A 23,763-nucleotide genomic window follows, 5' to 3' on the forward strand; every position below is an offset into this window, starting at 1 on the left:
AATAATGTGAACCTCTTGCTCTTCTGTAGTAATTCTTTGCCCATTGCGTGCAGCTTTTTAAATCACATGCTTTGTAACAAAAATATAATGAATTATATTTGTAGAAAGTGAAGCATGAATTTGAGGTCGAGAAACTGTATGCTATGTAATTGTATATTTCTAATGTGTTCTGGCATTGTTGATATTCGAACGAACGCTTACTTCCCCGAATTTAGGAAAGCTTTAACTCTGACGGGACAAAAACGCAAGTTACCACATCCACTGATAAGTTAAGTAACACTGCCCATTAACCAGTTACGCACACGGTGCTTTTGTACGAGAAACCAATTGCTGTGCATACGCGCAGGGATGACTATCGTATATACGTACTAACCATGAGGATCGTCGTTTTCCATAGAGCACTCCTTTCATTTTTAGGAGCTGTCCATCTCCCGAAAAGATCCGGAGCGTTCAGTGACAAACAGTCTCAAGTTTCATTTACAGAACTCAGAATTCATCAACAGAAAACAAGCTTTTCGTTTCCCTGGAGACTTTGGAACGTAGCTTTATTCACTTTTTCTTCATATATCTATGTCAGAAGATTGCAGAACGCACACCATCATCTCTCTCACCTGGAAAAGAGCTCCGTCGTCTCTGGCGATGATCCCCAAAAACGCGCTCGGCACCACACACACAGTCAATCCGGTCTCCCTCCCCGAGCAGTAGTTGTTGTTGGACTGATCTCGCCTGGGAACGTTGCCCATTGTCCTTTAACCGTACGATGCCGTTAACATTGCCATTCAGGAAAAATACTCTTTTTAGTGCTCTTCCCCGGCTCGTTCCCCTTCCTTCGTCCGTACCTTTTCTTATTATTTTTTTGGTTAATGTACAACAAATAATTTTGATGTCAGTTACCGTCAGATGATCATGAAACTTGGAATGAATTCCCGAAATCTTTAATCTCTTCGAATGTAGGGTGACCAGATGCGGTGTCCTAAAACGCCGTATTTCGGGAGTGAATGACGCCATTTTTCGTTTATGCATTCGTGTCAGTCATGAACGCAAGTTTTGGCCAAACCTGGTGGTGGCTTCCTCTATGGCAAATGGATTTGTTAAGGGCTTTTACACACGAGGTGGTTTTGCTCGCTTAATAACAACAAGCGGTTTAGCACGGCATGTAGAAGACAGGACTAGTAGTCATTATAAACCTACTTCAGCTGTAGCCTCAGAAAGAATGCTAGAGAGGAGGCATCGTTTTCTTCAACTTACGAAAAAGGAGATCGGGAAATAGATTTAACTGGGTCCATCCCACAGAGCAGGAGAGGGGGCATTCATTAGCTTTACTCTTTTATGGCCCAAGAAAGGACGACATTATATTTTCCAGCTTTTTAGAATGTCTTTGTCAAAATTTGAACTGCTGTTCCGTCTGCAGAAAGATACAGATCGTAACTGCTCAAAAAGAGAAATATTTGATTTTTTGTGGAACTAAGTGTGTCACGCTACCTGGAAAATGAGGACTCGGCTTCTCCCTTAAATATTGTAAAGTCGGGAGGATGCCTTTAAGAAGGATAGGTGCCGACCCTCTCTACTCTTCAAGTCATCAGTAATCATTTTTTCAGTATCATCACTTTTCATTCTTTCCTTCGACAGCAACTGAAAGTTTGTCCTTTGCCTCTGGGCGTGAAGCAGTACTTTGTGGGATATCGTCTCTCTCTCTCTCTCTCTCTCTCTCTCTCTCTCTCTCTCTCTCTCTCTCACCGAATCTGGACTGTTTCTTTAACACTGATGGTTTTCTTGTAAAATGACATTGATGTGCCGTAGACATTTCTCAGAGGTGTCCGATCCAGCGTTGTGTGCGTGTGTGTATGTATGCAGACATACATAATATATAGGTTCATATCAGTAAGTTTCCTTTCACTGTTTTCGATGACTTGATGGTCATTCACTCCATCAACAAAAATTCACGGGAAATTTGTTGAGACTGTATCCAGGACAATCGTATTGTTGATAATGGAATTATGGGCAAAACGTCGCGCCAGTCTCCCGCTATCCTACTTCCCCAAGTCGCAAGAAACATTCTAGCTAATGCAAAAAGGTTCCACCGGCGTCGAAAATCGCTTACTTCGCTTACCGCTTCGTGCAGAAAATCCTAGTAGTTTCTGTAGTCAACTGGATTAAGCGAATATTTGTGGCTTAATATCTGTGAATATAAAAATGGTCAAGATGCATGTATGTATATTATATATACATATATATATAATATATATATATATATATATATATATATATATATATATATATATATATATATATATATATATATATATATATATATATATATATATATATATATATATATATACAGTATATATGACTGTGAAATATTTTCTGTTGAAACAGAATTCCATCAAATATAAGGAGCCCATAAAAATGCCAAAATGTAGAAAGTTGATGCTATATTTCAAGGAAGTAATGAATGAGAAGAGTTACAGAATGGTATTTATACTAAAAGGTCCATAGGCCAGACGTTACGTCACTCCAGTTGACAATTTCTCTTTAATCTTCTTAATCGCTGGTTGGAGGAGGATTTTATGTATAATATCTGAGTCCTACTCAAATACCTTAGCCAAATCCCTGATTAACGTCCAACAAAAGCCAGTCCCCAAAGACACAGGAGTTTACAAAATCCCTTGCCTCGACTGTGACCAATCCTATATCGGTTTTACAGGTAAGTCACTCCCCCAGAGAATAATACAGCATAAACGTTCAGATAGGCATGGACAACAGAGCTCAGCTATTTTTAACCACATAAATAACCATAAACACAGAATAAAATGGAATTTGTCATGTATAATTTATAGCAGCAATTGTCGGTTCAAAAGCCAGATGGTAGAATCAGCTTTGATTAAACAAAGAAATACGAAGAACCTTTCAAAACGAGCTTGGGACTCAAAAATATTACAGATAAAATCTTCCTTCAACCAGTGGTTAAGAAGATTAAAGAGAAATTGTCAACCAGAGTGACGCGACAGCTGACCTATGGGCCTTTTGGTATAAATACCGCTTTTCTGTAACTCTTCTCATTCATTACTTCCTGAAGAGAGAGACAGTTTGTCCCTGAAATATAGCATTAACTTTCTACATTTTGGCATTTTTATGGGCTCCTTATATTTGATATGTATGTAATACATATATATATATATATATATATATATATATATATATATATATATATATATATATATATATATATATATATATATATATATATATATATATATATATATATTGTTACGTGTCACGGTTGGTGAACACAAAATACAATAACTCTAAGTTGTCAGTAATTTGGGGACCTTGATCGTAAACCAATTAAGATTTATGAAATACAGGGGGAAGGTTGCCAAGTGACACATGACAGGTGCACTAAATTGAGTGTGTATACTTGAAATCAACAATCAAGAAATAAATCAGCTCAACAAATAAAGGTAATCACTGCAATAATTAGGTTAGTAAATGATGCAATCTTGGACCCCACACTGGGTCTGGTTGACTGAGGTGGCAGCTTTGGTCAGACGAAGTGAACACAGCTCAAAAAAAAAAAACACCTGCATGAAAGGAGATATGCAGGAATTAATAAATAATTGCATGCACACAGTAACTAATTAATTCATTATTAATTAATAGCATGCACGCAGTAATTAATTAATTACACAGCCTAACTGGGCCGAAACCTGAAGGATGGGCTGGATATAGCTAGATCAAATTTAGGCTCTTACAGGGTAGAGCTCTGGATCAATTAGCAGATTTACTTGGGTTAACATTTTAATTTAAGACAAGATTTAAATGGCGGTAATATGAGAGGATAGCCGGTGACGAAGGGGGAGTAGGACAAATTATTGAGAAATATGAGTAGGATATTGAGAGGATAATGGGATGGAGTGGGTGGTAAGGAATAAAGGAGGGGCTGAGACTTATCAAAACCAGACACTAACCTGTGTTAATAAATGTATGCACTTCTAGGACAATTTCCCATTCTGTATGTCCAGGAAAGACAGTCTGAGATGGCTGGCCGTATCAAAGTCACACCTGTCTCCACGTGTGGTGGGCAAGATGGCACCCACAGGTAACAACAAGGGACCCAGCGGAGGCTGTGTCATCTCTCAGTCACATCTCGGTGAAGAAGGAGGAGGCAGAGATCACACGCAATGGCCCACCTTCCCTGCTTTTCTCCCGGGTTGAGTGGGCAAAGTATGCAGCGCTGCCACATCAGTCAGGTTATGCCTGGAATAGTGAAAAGGTCTCGAGAGAAAACTGAATATGTACAATATGCTTAGGGTGAATTCAAGGATAGACATATGGCATATCCGGTCTCGTCGTGGTTTTCTCCACAAATTTATGTAGGGGCAGCAGATTTGAATCTTTAGAGTATTATGGTTTTCCAAATAAAATTATGCTTAATTGAAGTTGCTGAAGGCCTTAATTGTAACTATATATACAGTATATATATATATATATATATATATATATATATATATATATATATATATATATATATATATATATATATATTTCTTACAATCTTGTTACTTTGAGATCAACAGATTCTTTACAAAAACAGGCAATTGGGCTGAAGTGACTAACGAGAGGTGGCAAACAAAAGAGGGAAGAGCAAAACAAAACCAAAAAGTGACCTTAATATTAATTTGTTTACAAAATTTACAAGTGAGTCAAGTCCAGGAGAGAAAAACTTAAAAAGACCAAATCAGTAAACATGTTGACCAAATCAATAAACAAACATGTGAGACAGTAACATAAAATTCACATAATTAAACAATTTAAAAGAATCATAATAATACACAGGCAGCATAATATCATAAATAACATTAGCAACAATAAATAAAAAACAAGCAGCATAAAGGAATAAAACAAGAGCCGTAAAACCAACACTGCAGGACAACTAAACAGAGCCGACATGGCAACCATCAAGTCCTCAGGAACAGCTCTCCAACACTGGACGCTCACAACAGAGTCGAGACGATAACCATCGCATCCAGAAAAAAAAAAAAAATGCTCTCCGCTGCTCTGCTACCATGACCTGCTGCTGTCCTGGACCTGACTGGCAAAGTCTGACACCATCCACCATACACCAACTTGCCAGCATGAAAAACAAACAGGAACAAAGGAGGCAACAACCCACCAAGGGAACAATCGGCAAATGATTGTTCCTAACAATATATATATATATATATATATATATATATATATATATATATATATATATATATATATATATATATATATGTATGTATGTATGTATGTATGTATATTTGTATGTATATATATATATATATATATATATATATATATATATATATATATATATATATATATATATATATATATATAGATATATATATACTGTATATATATACTGTATATATATGTATGTATATATATGTATATATATATATATATATATATATATATATATATATATATATATATATATATATATATATATATATATGTGTGTGTGTGTGTATATACACATACATACATACATACATACATGTACACACATACGATCATACCCTGAACTTACGCGAGGTTAGGTTCCAGAACCCCTTGCACAAGGCAAATTTTCGTGCAAGTTTGGCTTTCAAAAAATGCTAATAAATGCTTATTTCTAAAGTTTAAACTCCAAATATGACCCTAATCATGCTCCCAAATTATTAAGCTAATTTTTTAATGAAATTAAAAGTACTGTAACTTCATTTAAAAGTTAGCTTAATACATTTCCCTTAAAAAAAGAAATAAATGGTTGACAAAAATAGAGAGTTGGAAGAGAATTTCTCTCCCTCTCCCCTTCCGATCATCTATGTTTAGAAGTCTACTTAACCTCTTTTTAATAACTTCTTTATTCTATGTCTCTTTCTTTTTGTTCTGAAATGCTTTTTCATGAACAGTGTGTTTTATTTGGACTAATACAACTCTTTAGTTGTCATGCCTCTAAGTTTTAGAACGTATTTGCCACACTAGCGCATTTACAGTTCATGGACGGTACAGGTAAAATTAGATCAATTTAAACTATCTTCTGTACAGGTAAAGGCGTACAAAGAAATGATAAGTTGTAAAAATGCATGAGCGCTAACTACGAACAAGAGAGAGAGAGAGAGAGAGAGAGAGAGAGAGAGAGAGAGAGAGAGAGAGAGAGAGATTGTCCTTACTTAAAATATCAAGTTAAATTATTTATGAATTATTATGGAGACAAAGAGAAAAACGTGAGAGAGAGAGAAGTTATTCTTACGTTAGATGTCAAAAGATGGAAATTCATGATTTATGAAGGAAAAAGAGAGAGAGTACCAGAAATCTTTTGACACGTTGTGGGCAACGATTGACACATCTGACAGTTTTGCCCTCACCCCTCTTTTCAAAGGTTTCTCAAAAGATTGGGAAATGATATTTGTTTGTTTAAAACATCACATAATTTGCTATAGAAATGTATAAATTATGTAATTAAACTTATATTATTATTATTACTATTATTATTATTATTATTATTATTATTATTATTATTTAATCTTAATTAATATTTTAAAATTACAAGTAACCATAAAAATTCTCTCATCTCTTGCTGAGATGAGAGGTTTTTTATGGTTACATGTATATGTTTATTTATTTTGTTGATAAATGGGATTACGTATTGTAACGTTCCTTTTCCTCCGTTACTAAAAATTAAATAACTTTCTTATCAAACTCTGTTCACAACCACAAGCTAAGTCCACAGTCAGTGGAATAGCTCTCAAATAATATTAATAGTGCAAAAATCAATTCATGGGGGAAAACGAAACACCACAAAAACACTTAAATTTAATACAAAAATATGCAGATAGAAGTTATTCCTGAACCTCGGAATACAATTATTAATGAACACCAATCAACCTGAAAGATTTATAAACCAACACACTTACCCAATTAAGACAGAAAAAACAAAGATACATCCACAAAGAGAAGGGGGTTCAGATAGAGAAGGTATTCGGAAAGTAAGAACAACCTATCAATTACAAACTAATTCATCTAGTGATAATTTCCCTCCTCCGAAACACTGGAGCAGTGGCCGTGATCTCCTTAATCATATATTGCTGTCCACCGTAACACTGGAGTTATAGCCGTGATCTTTTTAGATACTTATATGTCTCTGCGTCCAGAGACAAAAGTGAGGGGGTGAAGTGGTGAAGGCAAATGAATATAATTATGGTACTCGATAGGACACATCCAACAGCGATCCTACGTCCACAAGGATGATCCTCCAGGAAACTCGGGACGTCCAAATGAGACCAATCAAAGATCGCCTGACTAATCCAAAAAATATCATTCACTTATACCTTGGCTAAGCGAGAGCCCCTCGACATTTACTGAGCCGAGGGTGAGGCTGGATGAGGTGTAATCCTTTAAGTAATAGTACATCCAAGCAGGCGTTACGTAGCAAATTCAGCAGTCACCAGGAGTAATAAGGCTCAGAGATCAACTGACTCCTTCAGTCGAAAGAACCTCCGACACAGCCATGGTGACAGCACCACTCGCTCACAAATATATGAAAAGACAGAATGGTCATTAGTGACAATTACTAAACAGACAAACCACCGGGGAGGAGGAAAACAAACTAAATGGATAATAATACAGTTCATATGCTTTACAAAAACTAGAATAAAATGACTAATTATAAAATAACACAACAAAGTGACAGTATGTAATCAACGGATAGGTTTGCTGAAAGCAAATGGGTGTTACAGACTAATACACACATAAACAAAGCCACTCCAACATCTTCTAAAAACATAACAGACACCTCACACGTCTCGAACTGTCGACCTAACCGCCCAGTTCTCCTCGCTGCTGGGAGTGAGGGAGCTGGGGATTGGTACGATACACATGCACATCATTACCGGGATCTAAGCGATGTCAGGCAGGGCAGCCGATCGAGGCTACGGCCTACCCCAACGCCAAATCAAAGTCCTTCGAAAAGAAGGCATCATGCTTACCCCATATAAAGATGGGAAAAAGCACGTTAAAACGAAGTTGATAAATAAATGATTTACCAAATAATAAGTGTTAATTTTAAAATAATAATAATAATATAACTGTAATTACAAAATTTATACATTTCTATAGTAAACTGTGTGATATTTTAAACAAACAGATACCATTTCCCAATCTTTGAGAAACCTTTGAAGAGAGGGGGAGGGCAAAGCTGTCAGAAGTGTCAATCATTTCCCACAATGTGTCAAAAGATTTTTTATACTCTCTCTCTCTCTCTCTCTCTCTCTCTCTCTCTCTCTCTCTCTCTCTCTCTCTTCTCTCTCTCCTCTTTTCCTTCATAAATCATGAATTTCCATCTTTTGATATCTAACATAAGAATAACCTCTCTCTCTCTCTCTCTCTCTCCCTCTCTCTCTCTCTCTCTCTCTCTCTATGTTATTCTCTGTATCTCCGTAATAATTGATAAATAATTTCACTCTCTTAAGTAAGGACAACCCCTATCTCTCGAGGATTCGCAAATGTCGCGTGTCTGTATGACAATTATTAGTTAGGTTCCAATGATAAGTTCGCTTGTCTGTGAATTTGCGCCACTCGAATCGTGTAAGATCAAGGTGTTAGTGTATTTACGATTTAACCTGGGAAATTGCTTATCATGAGCCAGTTATAGACTCTAAATGAAGGATTTCGTTACTTACCTCGATATTTGTATAAAATTTGACTGCTATTGATTCAGGAAATCGTAAAACACAAGGAAAAAGGGGGAATTTAACTGACCTGAGGGCTCAAATCACAAGGTGTTTGTAAGTAAACTCGTTAGGGTAAGTTTAAAATGACGTGTATTTACATGAAATGAACTATCAGAAGATGAAATGGACTAATCAGGCAGGCAAGGCCTGAGAGGTTAATTATAACTGGGGAAACTTGAAGGTGTATCCATCGGTGTGATGATGCTGATATAAGGCACACTTGAGAGATTTCCACGGCTAACAAACCCTCTGTAAATGAGGAGAGTTATGAATTAAAAGACAGTAAGGACACAGTAAAATGTGCATAGGACAAGGCAAGCACAGAGGGTGCCAAAGAAGCCTTAAACACATGATTTTATTTGATTATTTAAGCACAGGCATTTACGTAACACTGCCCTAACAAGGCAAGGTTGATATGGAAATACTGGCACTTAGAAATGGAAATATGAAGTTTAGTACGAGAATTAAAACAGTGTGACTGACTGGAAGAACCTTTGCAACAGATCACTTTACCTTGTAGAAGAGGTGGTTTCACTGAGGGTAATGGCAGCAGAGGAGGGATAAAGGCTTCACTGGTAAGAGTACTAAGGGTCCGTACAGGATAGGACCATGTGTTTGGGCATGGCTCACTGAAGGAGGCGGGAATGGAAGGGGGAGATGTGTCTCGCTCGTGCCCAGCTATGTCTCTCTCTCTTGTTCCTTTGGTGAGGTCCTTATATGACTTCGGTCAGGGATTAGGAGGTCATCCACAGGTAGATGGAGTTGCTGTCATTTCCCTATGCGCGTGCATCATTTATGACTCAAGATCCAGGTGTTCATGCCAGATGTTCTTTCTCTTAATCTGCATTGCTGGCTCTTTTCTGCCTCCGGCCAGACTTAGTCTCTTCACACCCTCATGTCTGTAAACAAAAGGTTCTGCAGTGCCACATGTTCGAGGAGAGAAAGTTGAAAGGGATATACAGAATGCAATTAATGGATTAAGGGAGGGGCCAATATACCTTTCGCCCTTCCTTCTCAGGCAGCAGTGCCAAAATGTACTGTTGTATTTTCCAACTTTAAATTAAGCGTTTGGTGGCTGGGATACTTGGGAAGATATATATATATATATATATATATATATATATATATATATATATATATATATATATATATATATATATATATATATATATATATATAAATGGGTGTATGTGTGTATGTTCCACATACTCTTTGAAACCCATTGAGCAATTTCAGCCAAACCTGGTATACATATGACTTAACCATCCAGGAAGGAACACAGTGGGGGTAAGACATCTCTGGCACCAAATGGGGTTGGGTGTGGGAAGGGGGTGAAATGTAAAAATTACTTAATAAAGTGACAGATATTAGTGTCTAATCCACAGTTTTTGAGGAGTAGTGACACTCCCGATGCCTTTCAAGTCCAAGTTCAGCCCCAATAGGGAAGGTGGTGGAAAGGGGGGGTGACATGTAAAAATAACCAAAAATATTCTGACTCATTCAGAACAAGTAGAGCATTTCAAATCATAAAGTGATCATACAGCCTAAACTGTTTGAAACGTAGTAACCTAATCGCAGCCTAAGTCTTGTACTACGACATCATGGCTACTTCACTCATATGCCATTCCAAATTGCACTTAAAGCAGTGCATTGCATTGTATATATTAATCCAAGACATAAATGATATAAACTTACTGTTAGTTAAAATGGCGTATTTGATATTCCTAGCTCGAATTGGCATCAGATTGGCATGAGCACAATGTCTACTTCATAACCCTCATTCAAAGCACACTTCAAGAAATTCTCCTTACAATGAGATATGCATATCTCCCAAAGGAAATCTCCCCAAATGAGCTTTAAGATGAAAGGGAATACTTAAGTGGACTTGGAGGCACCGACAACTATGGCTGCATTCCCTTTTCTTGAGTCCCTACTAGTTAGACTACACTGCACCAAGGCTGCGATGAGACTGCTCTCACAACCGTCGCCGACTGACACCAGATGTTCGAGTAACTACTGGACAAACAACCGATGCCGATGGTTAAGCAATATTACACGTATACTTACGATTAAATACATGAAACAGCCAAAACAATGCTTTCCATTACTAAATACAAACAACAAAACAGTATCTTTCTTCTACATATTACACATTTCCACTTACGTAAATTTAGAAAGAATACATAATACTATACCAAAACTTGCAGAAAAGTAATGTACAATCTCTCGTGTTGAAGTTTCAACAGAAAACGACAGATATCAGTGTCTAATCCATAGTTTTTGATGTCGCTGAAATTAATAGTAACACTCCCGGTGCCCTTCAAGTCCAAGTTCAGCCCTGATATAGGGGAGTGAGAAGGGGGTGGGAAGGTGGTGACATGTAAAAATAACTGAAATGACGGATATGAGTATCTAATCCATAGTTTTTGAGGTCCCTGAGAAGACTAGTGACACTCCTGATGCCCTTTAAGTCCAAGTTCAGCCCCAGTAGGGAGGGGGTGAGAATGGGTGGGAAGGGGTGACCTGTAAAAATAATTGAAAACAACAGATATTAGTGTCAAATCCATAGTTTTCGAGGTCCCTGAGAAGAATAGTGACACTCCCGATGCCCTTTAAGTCCAAGTTCAGCCCTGATAGGAAGGGAGTGACATGTAAAAATAAGTGAAGCGACAGATATTAGCATCTAATCCATAGTTTTTGAGGTTGCTGAGAAGAATAGTGATTCCTGACACCCTTTAAGTCCAAGTTCAGTCCCGATCGGAAGCGGGGGGTGAGAAGGGGTGAAAAATAAAATGTCAAAAATGACTGATATTAGAGTCTAATCCTTAGTTTTTGAGATCACTGAGATGAATAGTGACACTCCTGATGCCCTTAAGTCCAAGTTCAGCCCCGATAGAATTGCTGGGTGAGAAGGGGTGAAATATAATATGTCAAAAATGCTGGGCAGTGTAACTGTAACTGAAGCAACTATCTTAACAGGAAAGGGAGAGAGTGAGTGAGAGGGAGAGGAAGTGAGAGAGAGAGTAGAGTGGGTGTTCGGAGGAGAGAGAGAGAGTTTAGCAATTGTAATTCAGAATTTTCCCAGGCAGTGCCGGGTTGGTCAGCTAGTGTGTGTATATAATATATATATATGTATATAGTATATATATACAGGCAGTCCCTGGTTAACGGCGGGCTCGGTTAACAGTGATCCGGTTTTATGGGGCTTGTCTAGCGACGAAAATCGCCGATTTCCGCTTATTGGTGCCGATACATACCTAACAGAGGCGCCGATAACCGAAAATTGGCGCTTTTCAGCGCCGATAACCCCTGAAAAGCGCCGAAATCGCCGATTTTCGGTTAGCGGCGATTTTCGGTTATCATCACACCCTCAGAAACGGAACCCCGCCGATAAGCAGGGACTGCCTGTATATAGTACAGTAATACTTCGATCTTACGCGATTCGAGTTGCGCGAATTCACACACACACGAACTTTTCACCGGAACCTAACTAATGGGCATACGCGATTTTTTCACAGACACACAAAATTCTCGAGAAACCCTGCAGAAGTGGGTGTTTAATTTTGAAGTAATTTACAAGTTTTCATGATTTTATGTGTAAAATCTGTATGAAAAATGCATTTCATTCTTTTATGTGCAAAATCTGTATGAAAAATGCATTTCATGCTTTTATGTGTAAAATCTGTATGAAAAATGCATTTCATGTTTTAATGTGCAAAATCTCTATGAAAAATGCATTTCATGTTTTCATGTGTAAAATCTCTATGAAAAATGCATTTCATGCTTTCATGTGTAAAATCTGTATCGAAAATGTATTATTTTTATTTTTGTACATGCATAAATATGATGCAAAGGTAATTTCAGCACATTCACTTAGTGTACTTTTACAAGATGTGATACCCATTTGCAAAGTTACTGCACTTTTCAAAGATGATACCCCTGCAGAAAATGCTTGTTTAATGTTTGAAGTACATTTATAAGTTTTCATGCTTTTAACTGTAAAATCGATATGGAAAATTTATATTTATATTTCTGTACATAAATATCATACAAGTATTATGTCCATTTGCAAAGTCTTTTGTCACAAGGACTTTACATGACCTTGAGATGAGGTTGTTCAGTCGCGCTCATTTGATAAAATGAATTCGTTAATGTAATATCAGAGATGTAACTAAGAGTTGTATAAGTGTCATTCTTTGAAAATTACTCTGTTCACCTCGGAGAAAAGTGCTGGTGCAATCTGTATGTGCATGTAATTACAGCACGTTCAGTTGGTGTACTTTTACAAGATGTAATACCTAGTTACTGCATTTTTCAAAGATGATACCCCTGTAGAAAGTGTGTTTAATTTTTAAGTTTTCGTGTTTTTAGGTGTAAAATCAGAATGGAAAACTTGTATTTATATATTTGCACATAAATACGATACAAAAGCAGTAGAGTTACTTTATTACAGTATCTCTCTCTCTCTCTCTCTCTCTCTCTCTCTCTCTCTCTCTCTCTCTCTCTCTCTCTCTCTCTCTCTCTAGTTAGCTCAAACATACTTTACAACTTATTATTTCTCTGTACGTCATTACCTGTACAGTATATAATTTTAAATTGGTTGAATTTTACCTGTACTGTACTACCTTCTACGAACATTATGTACATGTTTTCGATATTTTATGGAATTGTACTTTTGTTGACTGACACGACGTTTTGGCTAGTGACGCAAAGAAAACGGCTTTTACTCTAAGTGACAAAGAAAACGGCATCCACGAATTAGGGGTAACATTAGTATACGTACGCATCTACTGTAAATGCGATATTATGACACTAACTTTAGTTCATTTAAAAGTTAGCTTAATACTTTGGGAGCATGATTAGGGTCATATTTAGTACTTAAACTCTGGAAATAAACATTTATTAGCATTTTTAAAGACCATGCTAAACTTATGCGAAAATTCACCTTGCACGAGGGGCTCCGGAACCTAACCTCGCGTAATTTCGAGGTATGACTGTATATATATATATATACAGTATATATATCTATATGTAGTGTGTGTATATTTGAGGAGAAAAAGCTGGATGTTTTGGATCTTCATGAGAGAAATGTGAAATCAGTGCGTGCAGGAATGAGAAGGACAAAGATTGATTGTGACTGTGTGAGCTGAAAGGCATAAGGCTAGAGTAAAGGTAGCGCTTGTAGTGTCCGGAAACTTATTGGACAGATGAAGAGCACAGACTTGTTAAGACTGAATGTGGCACAGGTAAAGATGGTGGTAATGAGGATGGTCCATTAAGAAAAAAGAATGAGCATGAAAGAGGATTCATTTGTGAAAGTTTGAGTCTTTTTTACCTGTGTTTAAGGAACATGAAAGGTGGTTGTGTTTAAGGAACATGAAAGGTGGTTGTGTTTCAGGAACATGAAAGGGTGGTTATGTTTAAAGAACATGAAAGGGTGGTTGGGCCAGGCTTGCAAAAGGTGAATGGCAGAGAAAGTGATGTTGTTGTTAGTAGAAGAGCTGTACAGTAATGCATTTGGAAAGAGGCTTGATTGTTGGAAACAGAGGGGTTTCCAGAAAAGAGTTTGCTAGATTGTGTTAGTACAAAGTAGTTAGAAGCATAAGTTGATGGATGTAATACTTAGGAAAGGAGAGACTGGAGGGGGATCTTATCATTATGTAGATGAAGTAAAAGTGTAGATGCGAGTTGGGGAGGAAGGGTGAAAATGTGGCTGTAAATATAATAAAGACAAGGTAGTTGGTTAAGAAAAGATTGAGAATAGCAAATAAGGAGTAAATAGATGAACTTTGCACAAAGGTTAAAAGCATGGAGATAAAAGTACATTAAGAGTGTGTAAATTTCCAGTGTGGAATTACAAGGGCTGTGTGGAGAGTTTGTGGGTATAGTCAGACAGGAAAAGGGAATAAAAACAGCAGTTGGTGGAACGAGGAATAAAAGGTTTAGTGAAGATCTGGACTCGGATTTGGAGGATTAGTTGGGGAATTTGGACCCCAGAATTGTCGTGGTTTGGAGGGGGACGTAAAGTCCTGGCCCAGGAGGACGTCATAGCCTCCTGGAATGTGTTTCGCTACGGCGAGACAAAGGGTCCTGGCTCTGTGGGGTCGGGTGACCCTCAGTTGGACCGTAGGGAGGATCAGCTTAAATTCGTTGATGCCCTCAATTGTGACGAGTTTGCGTCGGTGTATTATAGCTCCATAGGGAACTTTGTCTTTCCTTATGAGGGAAATTTGCGCGCCAGAGTCGTCAAATGCCTTGACCTGGCGTGCTGAGCATCTACCTTGACGAGGTGCCACATATATGGGACCCTCGGTAGGAGGGCCTAAGGAATCGGGATTCGTTACTGCCAGGGCGACGGCAGGATTACCGGATTTATTGTTTCTCGGGCATTTTGCCCACGAGGAAGAGTGGCCATAGACCTTGCACGCCGTGCAAAAGGTTTGGCTGAAATCTCTTCGCACTGCCTCTGCAGAGGGCGCAGGTGACTTATTAGTGGGTTGTCCGGGAGAAAGAGGCTCTGGGGGTTTACTTCGGCATTGCTCTTTGGAATGCGCGATCTTTTTACAAAACCCGCACACAACGGGTTTCTGTGATTGCCCATTCTTCAGCGGAGGGGCACCCGAAAGGAAGGCAGGTGGAGTAATTTTGCACTGCAGGGAGCTCTCCAGGGGGTGATGGGTGTCCCAGACATCCGCTAATCGGCAGCAATCAGCTAAGGTTGGGGGCTCCTTCTCGGCGATGTGCGTGGTGAGGGCTGGAGGGGCGTAGAGTAGGAAGTGCTCTATTTTTATCTGTTCGATTGCCTCGTTGAGGGTCGTAACCCCCACGGACTCGAACCATTTGGCACGGGCACGCTCGGACTGGTAGGCCCAGTCGGCCCAGGTCTGATTGGCTTCCTTCACTAGCCCTCACCAACGCCTCCTCCAGCGTTCAGGGGTTATTTCGTACGCCTTTGCGATAGTCTGGCAGACGACCTCCCAATTTTCCTGCTCCTCCGGTGGGAGGGCTTTGTAGGCAATAAGGGCCTTCCCTCCAAGGAACTTGCCCAACACCAGGGAGAGTTCGGCTGCACTCAGGGGGCAGGCCTTTAAGACTGTCTCGGCGCTGTCGAGCCACACCTCAGGCTCAGCCTCCGTCCATTTTGGCGTGCAGGCGAGAGCCTGGCTGAAGGCATTCATCCCCTGGGTGGCAGGTGGAGACGAAGGGCCACGCCGTTGCAGCATCGTGAGTTCATGGGCACGCTGCTTGTCCCTTTCTTCCCTTTCCACTTCCTCTCGTCTCTCTTGAGCCTGTCTCTCAGCTTCTCGTTCCTGTCTCTCTGCTTCTTCTCGTCTCTCCTGCGCCTGTCTCTCTGCTTCTTCTCGTCTCTCCTGAGCCTGTCTCTCTGCTTCTTCTCGTCTCTCCTGAGCCTGTCTCTCTGCTTCTTGTTCTCGTCTCTCCTGAGCCTGTCTCTCTGCTTCTTGTTCTCGTCTCTCCTGAGCCTGTCTCTCTGCTTCTTGTTCCCGTCTCGCTGCTTCTCATTCCTGTCTCTCTGCTTCTTCTCGTCTCTCCTGAGCCTGTCTCTCTGCTTCTTGTTCCCGTCTCGCTGCTTCTTGTTCCTGTCTCTCTGCTTCTTCTCATCTCTCCTGAGCCTGTCTCTCTGCCTGTATTGCGTCCATCCTCTCCTGTAACCAGTCTCTTAGTTCTCTCCCGGAAAGGCTGAGTTCCTTCCCGGAGGACATGAAGAACTTGAAATCCTCGCTCTGCTGAGATCGTGTCGACATTTTGCAGGTGGGAGAGGATGCAAGTAACACACAGAATTAATTTCCCAGCGCTGTGGGAATTTGGAATCCTCCCCAAAAGGGACGTATGAATGATCTCCCGCCCTGGCACAGCGGGCTACATTGGGGAATTAGGAATGGGAATTCTCCGGTTCCCAAGTTACCAACAAACGGGTTATTGGGGACGATAATGAGCAAATATTTGGTCTCCCAAGGTACCGACAAACGGGCTGACTTGGGGACAAGACTGGAATATATATGGGTCTCCCGAATTACCGACAAGGCGGGCTTATCTGGGGACTGAATTGAAGATGAATTGGTCTCACCAAATTACCGACGAACGGGTTTATTTGGGGACTAGATTGGAATATATATGGGTCTCCCAAATTACCGACAAGGCAGGCTTATCTGGGGACTGAATTGAAGATGAATTGGTCTCACCAAATTACCGACGAACGGTTTTATTTGGGGACTAGATTGGAATATATATGGGTCTCCTGAATTACTGACAAGGCGGGCTTATCTGGGGACTGAATTGAAGATGAATTGGTCTCACCAAATTACCGACGAACGGGTTTATTTGGGGACTAGATTGGAATATATATGGGTCTCCCAAAGTACCGACAAGGCGGGCTTATCTGGGGACTGAATTGAAGATGAATTGGTCTCACCAAATTACCGACGAACGGGTTTATTTGGGGACAGTATGGAGCAAATGATTGGTCTCCCAAGAATTCCCGCACAGACTAGGTCTGATTAGCGAGAGCGCTAGTTTTCCTTACTTATGGGAGAAGTGTTATTCTCAAGGGCAATTAGGTGGGTGGCAATCCCAAATTCATAACAGATAGGCAACACACACAGCCGTAGTAAAGCATAAACAAAACACAAAAAAAAGAACATATAATGTCAGACCCCCAGTAATGCAAAACAATTTGGTGGAGCGAGCCGAGGGAGAGTGAATAAAATCGAACAAACAAATTTTTACACATTCCTAACTGGGCTACGAATGCCGGTCAAGGTCGTTTCCCTTCCGGGTATTTATCTCATAGGCCACTGGGCCAGCTGTCTGCGACGAATGAATGAACGAAGTTAATGTTGGTAAACAGACCCGGTACTTCCCCGAACTGAGGGAACGAAACAACGGTTGTTGACCTCTTATCAGTCTTTCGCGTTAGCCTAGCATAATATATGATTTCGCCCTATTTCTAAATGAGAGAGAGAGTAAAATGAGTCAGCGATCCTAGTCTGACTTTCGAACACGTGTTTGCAGTCGATTTCTCCCGCCTATTTAAGGATTCGATTTCGAAATCACAGGTTTTCACAGGAGGAATACGCGCACTATTCCTTTAATGGGTTAGCACCTAAATAACCTACTTGAATGGCATGCAAGCCGCGTGCAAAGGCTTTCAAAAGCTAAATTTCGGCGATCCTCTCTCTCATTTTCCTTTGACATGCGCCCTACTATAAAAAAGAATTCCTAGGTTTAGTCACGTTTGCTAAAGTGTCCTGCTCTAAATAAACACAGTTTACTTACGCAGAATTTCCTTGGCCTGTTGCGCTGGCTTTTCAAAGGTTAGTAATCTGTCTCGTATCCAACTTAGCTGAGCTAATTGCTGGTTTTACAAATTGCAACACAAACAACAAAGGGGGAGGGGTGGGATGCAATCGTTACGAGAATCACTGGCCATGGTCGCAATTTTTTATGTTTCCTGGTGCAGGTAATTCTTAAGTCTCCACATTTAGTACTTTACAATGGCCTTGAAAGATAACCAGGAACATATAAAACAAAAAAATAAAAGGAGTTATACAGGAGCTCAGGGCTCTTTCTCAAAGGGAAGTGCATGAAACACGTGGATACAAAAATAGGTATGTTTACATGACAAACAAGATCAAAAGGGAAATTGAGTTAAAACACGTTAAATTGCTGCTGCAGAAGTCCTCCCAAGTGGGGGAGGGGAGGAAAAGCTTGGGAATGCCAGGAACACGGACCAAGGAGAATTCTGCTACGATCGTCCTTCTGAAACGATATGAGGACCCAGGTTACAATCTAGGGCTGGAATTTGGGGAATGCTGTACTCAGGAGTGCGCTGAGGGCGCCAAGGACATCCTCGAGGCTTGACTAGTGACTAAGAGCAAGAAGGCAGTGAACACGTGGGCTGGGATTGAACCAAGAAGCTCAGAGAATACCAAGATATAGGCCCAGAAGTTTAATAAATGCACAAGGGCAAACATAACATGACTAAGCAACTCTTTCTAGGTACTTTACCAAATCGTAGGGGCGTAAGGCTGACGTTGGCGTCCAGCGTCATCTTCTGCCAGGGTTCACGTGTGTGCGTCGACAAAGGCCTCCCTCACCAAGGAACTGCTTTCAAGTCGTAGGTCGGGTGAGGAAAAGGGCGCCCTTGTGATGATGCAAGGCTGCAGTTGAGTTTCCGCTCGCTTTGGGATTTGCAAATCCCCACTTGCACTGGATGCTGGCCAAGTGGTTGGGGTACAAAGCAAAGGGCAGCTACTCCAAGTGGCGTCGAGGGAAAGTGGGGGGGGGAGGTCTGCACTCGTGACCTCCTTCCTTCCACTACTGGGCTGTGTGTGAGAGTGAGCTTTTCTCGCCCTGACCTTTTATTGCTTCTGGACAGGTGTAGGGGGCAATGGCCAGACTGGGTCACGCTTCTGTACCAAAGAAAAGGCGCCTGCCAGTTACTGCCCTAGGCAAAGGATTATTTCTTTTGAGCGTCTCTCAGAGTCCCCGAATGTACTGCTTCGAACTAACCTGAACCAGAATTCACTACTCGCAGGTTCAGATGGACAAAGGCCTATCTATCGGCCAAGCAAAGCAGAAAGCATAGGGTAAGGGGCCCAGTAAGGACGCAAAATGCTTGGATAATTTAGTTTAAAAATCCAGATGGTCAACCAGACCAAGTTTTCACTTGGGCTAGGTCTCATATTATCTAGGAATAGTTGTTCTTTCATACCAAACCACCAAATTGATTTATTTGTCCAAACATTCTGACAGATGAAAATTTTGTGAGATGCGTCCCCACTTCCCAAATTTGCCCCAATAGGACGCACCTGGCCCAGTGAGGACTCACTTGCATATATTTTTTATTTATAGGTTTTTATCAATAAAAAGGGTCTGAAATGAAAGATTTACATTAGCACAGCCATTTTAATCAGTTACATTACAAAAATAAAAAATAATCTGGCAAGAAATGATGTAAATCAGAAAATTTATTGATTTCTAAAAACTCATTAATGTCTCCTTGACATCTTTAGGGATGATAAAACCGAACACTCTCTGTCGGTATTGACTTGGTGGGGTAGAGAGGACAATTAGTTCTTTCCTGTGAACAGGGTAAGACAGCTCCTCTACCTCCTTTGCAACGAAAACCCTTCTGGACTTCTCCTTTAGAAAGGATACTGTATATTCTCCTTTTTCATCTACGTCTTTAATCTGAAATAGGATAATTATTTCTTGTTATCTCATGCATGCTTTTCTTTTTGATGATATCTTTGAAGAAAAATATACACACACACTCATTCATGTTACCCTAAGCATATACCAGATATATATATAGGCTGTGAGTGGAATATGTTTACATGGTCTTACCCGAGCAATGTACACCTTAAAAGAGACATGCTGCCTTCCACGTGAGGTAGACTGAGGCTCTTTATGCACACACCAACCCAAGATCCACTTATGGGGTCATCTTCAGGCAGCATAAAGTCCCCTGTCCCATAGTCCATATCAAGATCAAGGCTTCCTTCTGGAGGAGTCAAGTGCTCACTGTACAAACAAACAGAAAGAAGATACCTTGAGTTAGGGTTCATATGTAGGCTACTATCTCACTAGTTTTTATAAAACTGTATATGCTATATACAATATATCATGATATATAATTATGGTAGACCAAATGGATTAAGGATATGACTTATTCTCTACTTACTTGATTCATCTACATCATGGTCAGATTCTTCCATTGAGGGGCATTAGTTTTACTTTTCTTTATAGAGCCACCTTGGCACCTACTGTCCTACTCTGCCTTTTTGTACCCTTGTCACCTACTTTCCTTTTCTTATTTGTTGATGTTTCTTTAATTTCTTTATTTTCTTTGCTGTCGCAGGTTTTCAATCATCTTATCAGATGATATTGCATAAACTTTATCCAATAGAGTCTTCACATGCTTAGGACCGCGACCTGGCCGTCGTTCAGGGTAGAAGTTAGACACTTCATAAAAGGACTCACTTCAGAGTTTTTTGTGGCAGAATGTCCAGGACTTTTTAAGTTGAGGGCTGTGGGGCTTTGTAAAGTTGAGGGCTGTGGACTGTGTGAAGGTATGGCAGCCTTGGGATCAAAAGTTTTATTGCTGTAGTAGGAAACTAATGGCCTATATCTCAGATATTCTAATACCATATCGCACAATGATCTGAAATTGATGTACAATAGGTATTCATAAACAAGAAATTAAAGTAGGGAAATATAGAGTAATTTTTAGATAGTCCATATGGTAAATTTTTGCTATATGTTTGCAGGTTAGATGAAATAAATATGTAGGCATAATACAGCATTGTTTATGTAGCTACAAACCTAGGTAATTGGTTTCCTGGCAAACATGTAAGGTCAGTGTCTGGTTGGGCATAACTGAAGGGTTTTGTTTGGGTACTGCTATTCACAGTCTCCATCCTCATAGTTTGACAGATCTCAATGAATCCACCTTTTTTGTAGAAAAAGAAGATACAAAATAGACTGAATGAATACAAGTATCCAAAGAGTTGGATGTATGATTATGGCTGCAGTTTATACCAATAAGCATCTTGTTTTAAACTTTTAACTACCAGTATATTAAATCATCAGTTCTGTTATAGAATGGATAGGCTAACTTTACCTTGGTCCACACCTTCAAAGATTGAAGTGGAATGTTCCCTCTGAGCTGCAGCTGATTCAAGCTTCTTATAGTCAGGGTTGTCCGGATTAAAATGGGTAGAGTCCACATTTCAAATCCACTTTGATGTTTTTTCTGTTACATACTTGTAATATGTTGGAATTAGGACCTTGGCAAAGCAGTTGTTGGATCACAGTTTCAGGATGGAGGTGCTCAAAGTCTCGTACAGCTTTTATCCAGGGCTTTTTCAACGGCCCAAACACGCAACATCGAGAGTGCACGAGATGCGTCGTGTTCGGGGGCAGACCATAAAGAATTATTTTTAATTGCTCAGTTTCTGGCCAAGTAATAATTGTTCCTTGTCTCATGCCAATCGGTGAACACTAACACAGGCCGCTTGACTTCATGAACATCTAGCCAATCACTAAAGTCATTACACAAGAACTCATAGAGTGTTTCATAGGTAATATAGCCTTTCTCGCTTTACCTTAACTGAATTGGTAACCATCAGGAAATTCCTCTATTATCTGAACATTAATTTTTTCTAGGGTATATAATCATGGGGAGGAATACCCATTTGCACATATATTGCCAACAACAGTGATGTTGGACTTTACTGTAGATAGAGCTCTCTTCAAATACTATCTTGTCTCCTTTCTCTGCTAATACCTTGCCTGTTTTGGGGGACAGAGAGAAGCCAGACTCGTCAATGTTGAAAATACGTGATGGGTCATTTAGCATTCGACATGTCTTCTTCAGCTAAGTATTGCTGGCAGGTCATGGAACCACTGTTTGATGACTTGAACACTGATGGATTTACGTGCACTTGACAGGGACTCTGGTGTTCGGTATGTTATAGTAGGATGCCTTGATCGAAAAAGTCTCCACCATTTTCGTTTTGGTTCATTGCCATAAAATGAACTTGGCCTGTTCCTAACTACCCCTCTGCTTCTTCCTCTTCCAGTATCGCTTGACAGTGTCAATGATATTCTTCTTAGATACTGGATGTGCACGTTGAACTGAACCTTTTGATATAATTAACCAGCACATTTTCCTCAGCTGCTGTTAGCAATGTAGGTGGTCCCATTCTCATACCCATAGGATGGTAGCCCAAATCTTGTGACGTAAAGTAGACTCAGGGATGCCATACTTCTTCCCAGCTGATCTTATTTTGACAGACTGCATCTGTAATTTAAGGACAAATATTACAATGATTGGCTATTATGGTAACCTGTTAGTAATAAAAGTATTGAAAATGTAATTTGGTACATTTTGCCATAATTAGTAAGATAACTCACTCTTGATGTCGCTAATAGCAGCTTGAAGGTCCAATTCAGAATATTGCTGCCGCTTGCTTGTGGAGGCCTGTTTTTGTTTTTTTGCTTTTGGTCCCATTGTACCTGTTATTTACCTATATTTATTCTTATTACACCTGTAATATAATTCAAATTTAGTAAAATTAAAGAGAAAAGTAAGAGGTTCAGTGGGGACGATCCCAATCGCCCTAATAAGACGCGTCTTATTAGGGCCAGCGCACGCGCCCTTACTGGGCCTCATGTAGTCCCACTTCAAGGCATTGGCATTGTGAGTATCAGGCAAAAGCCAGCCTAATGTGCATAGACCATTAGGGGTGATAGTTGGATATATTCTGTCCTTCATGAGAAACCTCTGTAACGATTTCTGAAAAGTGCCTTATTGGGGCCACCTATTTCATGGGGGGCCTAGTGAGGACGCCCCCTCCCCTCCCCCCTCTTATATTTTCAGGTATCTCTTCATTCTTCTATGCATTTAAGGCATCCTCAGTTCTGAAAAAGAAAACTGCAGTTACTTTAGATTTGCTAGGTCAATAATATGATTTAAAAAAACTTTCTTAGCATTTTGCTAAGGAAATTCATGATTCATAAAAAAATTTTTGAAATTTTTTTCTCACATTAGATATCTTTGATTTTCTTGATAATCCCCAAGTGTTAGACAATAGTAGGTATATATTTTACTATTTTTGTTTTTGGATTGGAAGTTGCATTTTTTGGTATAGAAGTTTTTTTTATAGCAAATGCGTCCCCACTGGGCCATGGCCCTCACTGGGCCCCTTACCCTAGTGTATTTTGGCGCTAATCTTTTACAATATTATATATATATATATATATATATATATATATATATATATATATATATATATATATATATATATATATATATATATATATGTGTGTGTGTGTGTGTGTGTGTGTGTGTGTGTGTGTGTGTGTGTGTGTGTGTGTGTGTGTTTGTGGGGAGAAATGTTCTTATTATCAATTCACTCTACTGAAATAATATATTTCGAAGGGAATTTAGTTGATAATAAGTTCATCAACTTAT

The 23,763-nt window shown here is 39.6% G+C and overlaps 2 protein-coding genes across 3 annotated transcripts in view; one reads left to right on the forward strand and one right to left on the reverse strand.

Annotated features, from left to right (window-relative positions):
• Nucleotides 1-710, reverse strand: part of LOC136830835 (alkaline phosphatase-like) — a 177,998-nt gene extending 177,288 nt beyond the window's left edge. The window contains exon 1 of the mRNA XM_067090813.1: nucleotides 612-710. The gene's annotated coding sequence lies outside the window, so the exon portion shown is untranslated. The remainder of the gene's footprint in view (nucleotides 1-611) is intronic.
• LOC136830834 (DNA-binding protein SMUBP-2-like) overlaps nucleotides 1-23,763 on the forward strand; it is a 713,243-nt gene that overhangs the window by 520,227 nt on the left and 169,253 nt on the right. The window lies entirely within an intron of this gene.

Source organism: Macrobrachium rosenbergii, chromosome 47 (assembly GCF_040412425.1).
Source record: "Macrobrachium rosenbergii isolate ZJJX-2024 chromosome 47, ASM4041242v1, whole genome shotgun sequence".
NCBI classification, from domain to species: domain Eukaryota; kingdom Metazoa; phylum Arthropoda; class Malacostraca; order Decapoda; family Palaemonidae; genus Macrobrachium; species Macrobrachium rosenbergii.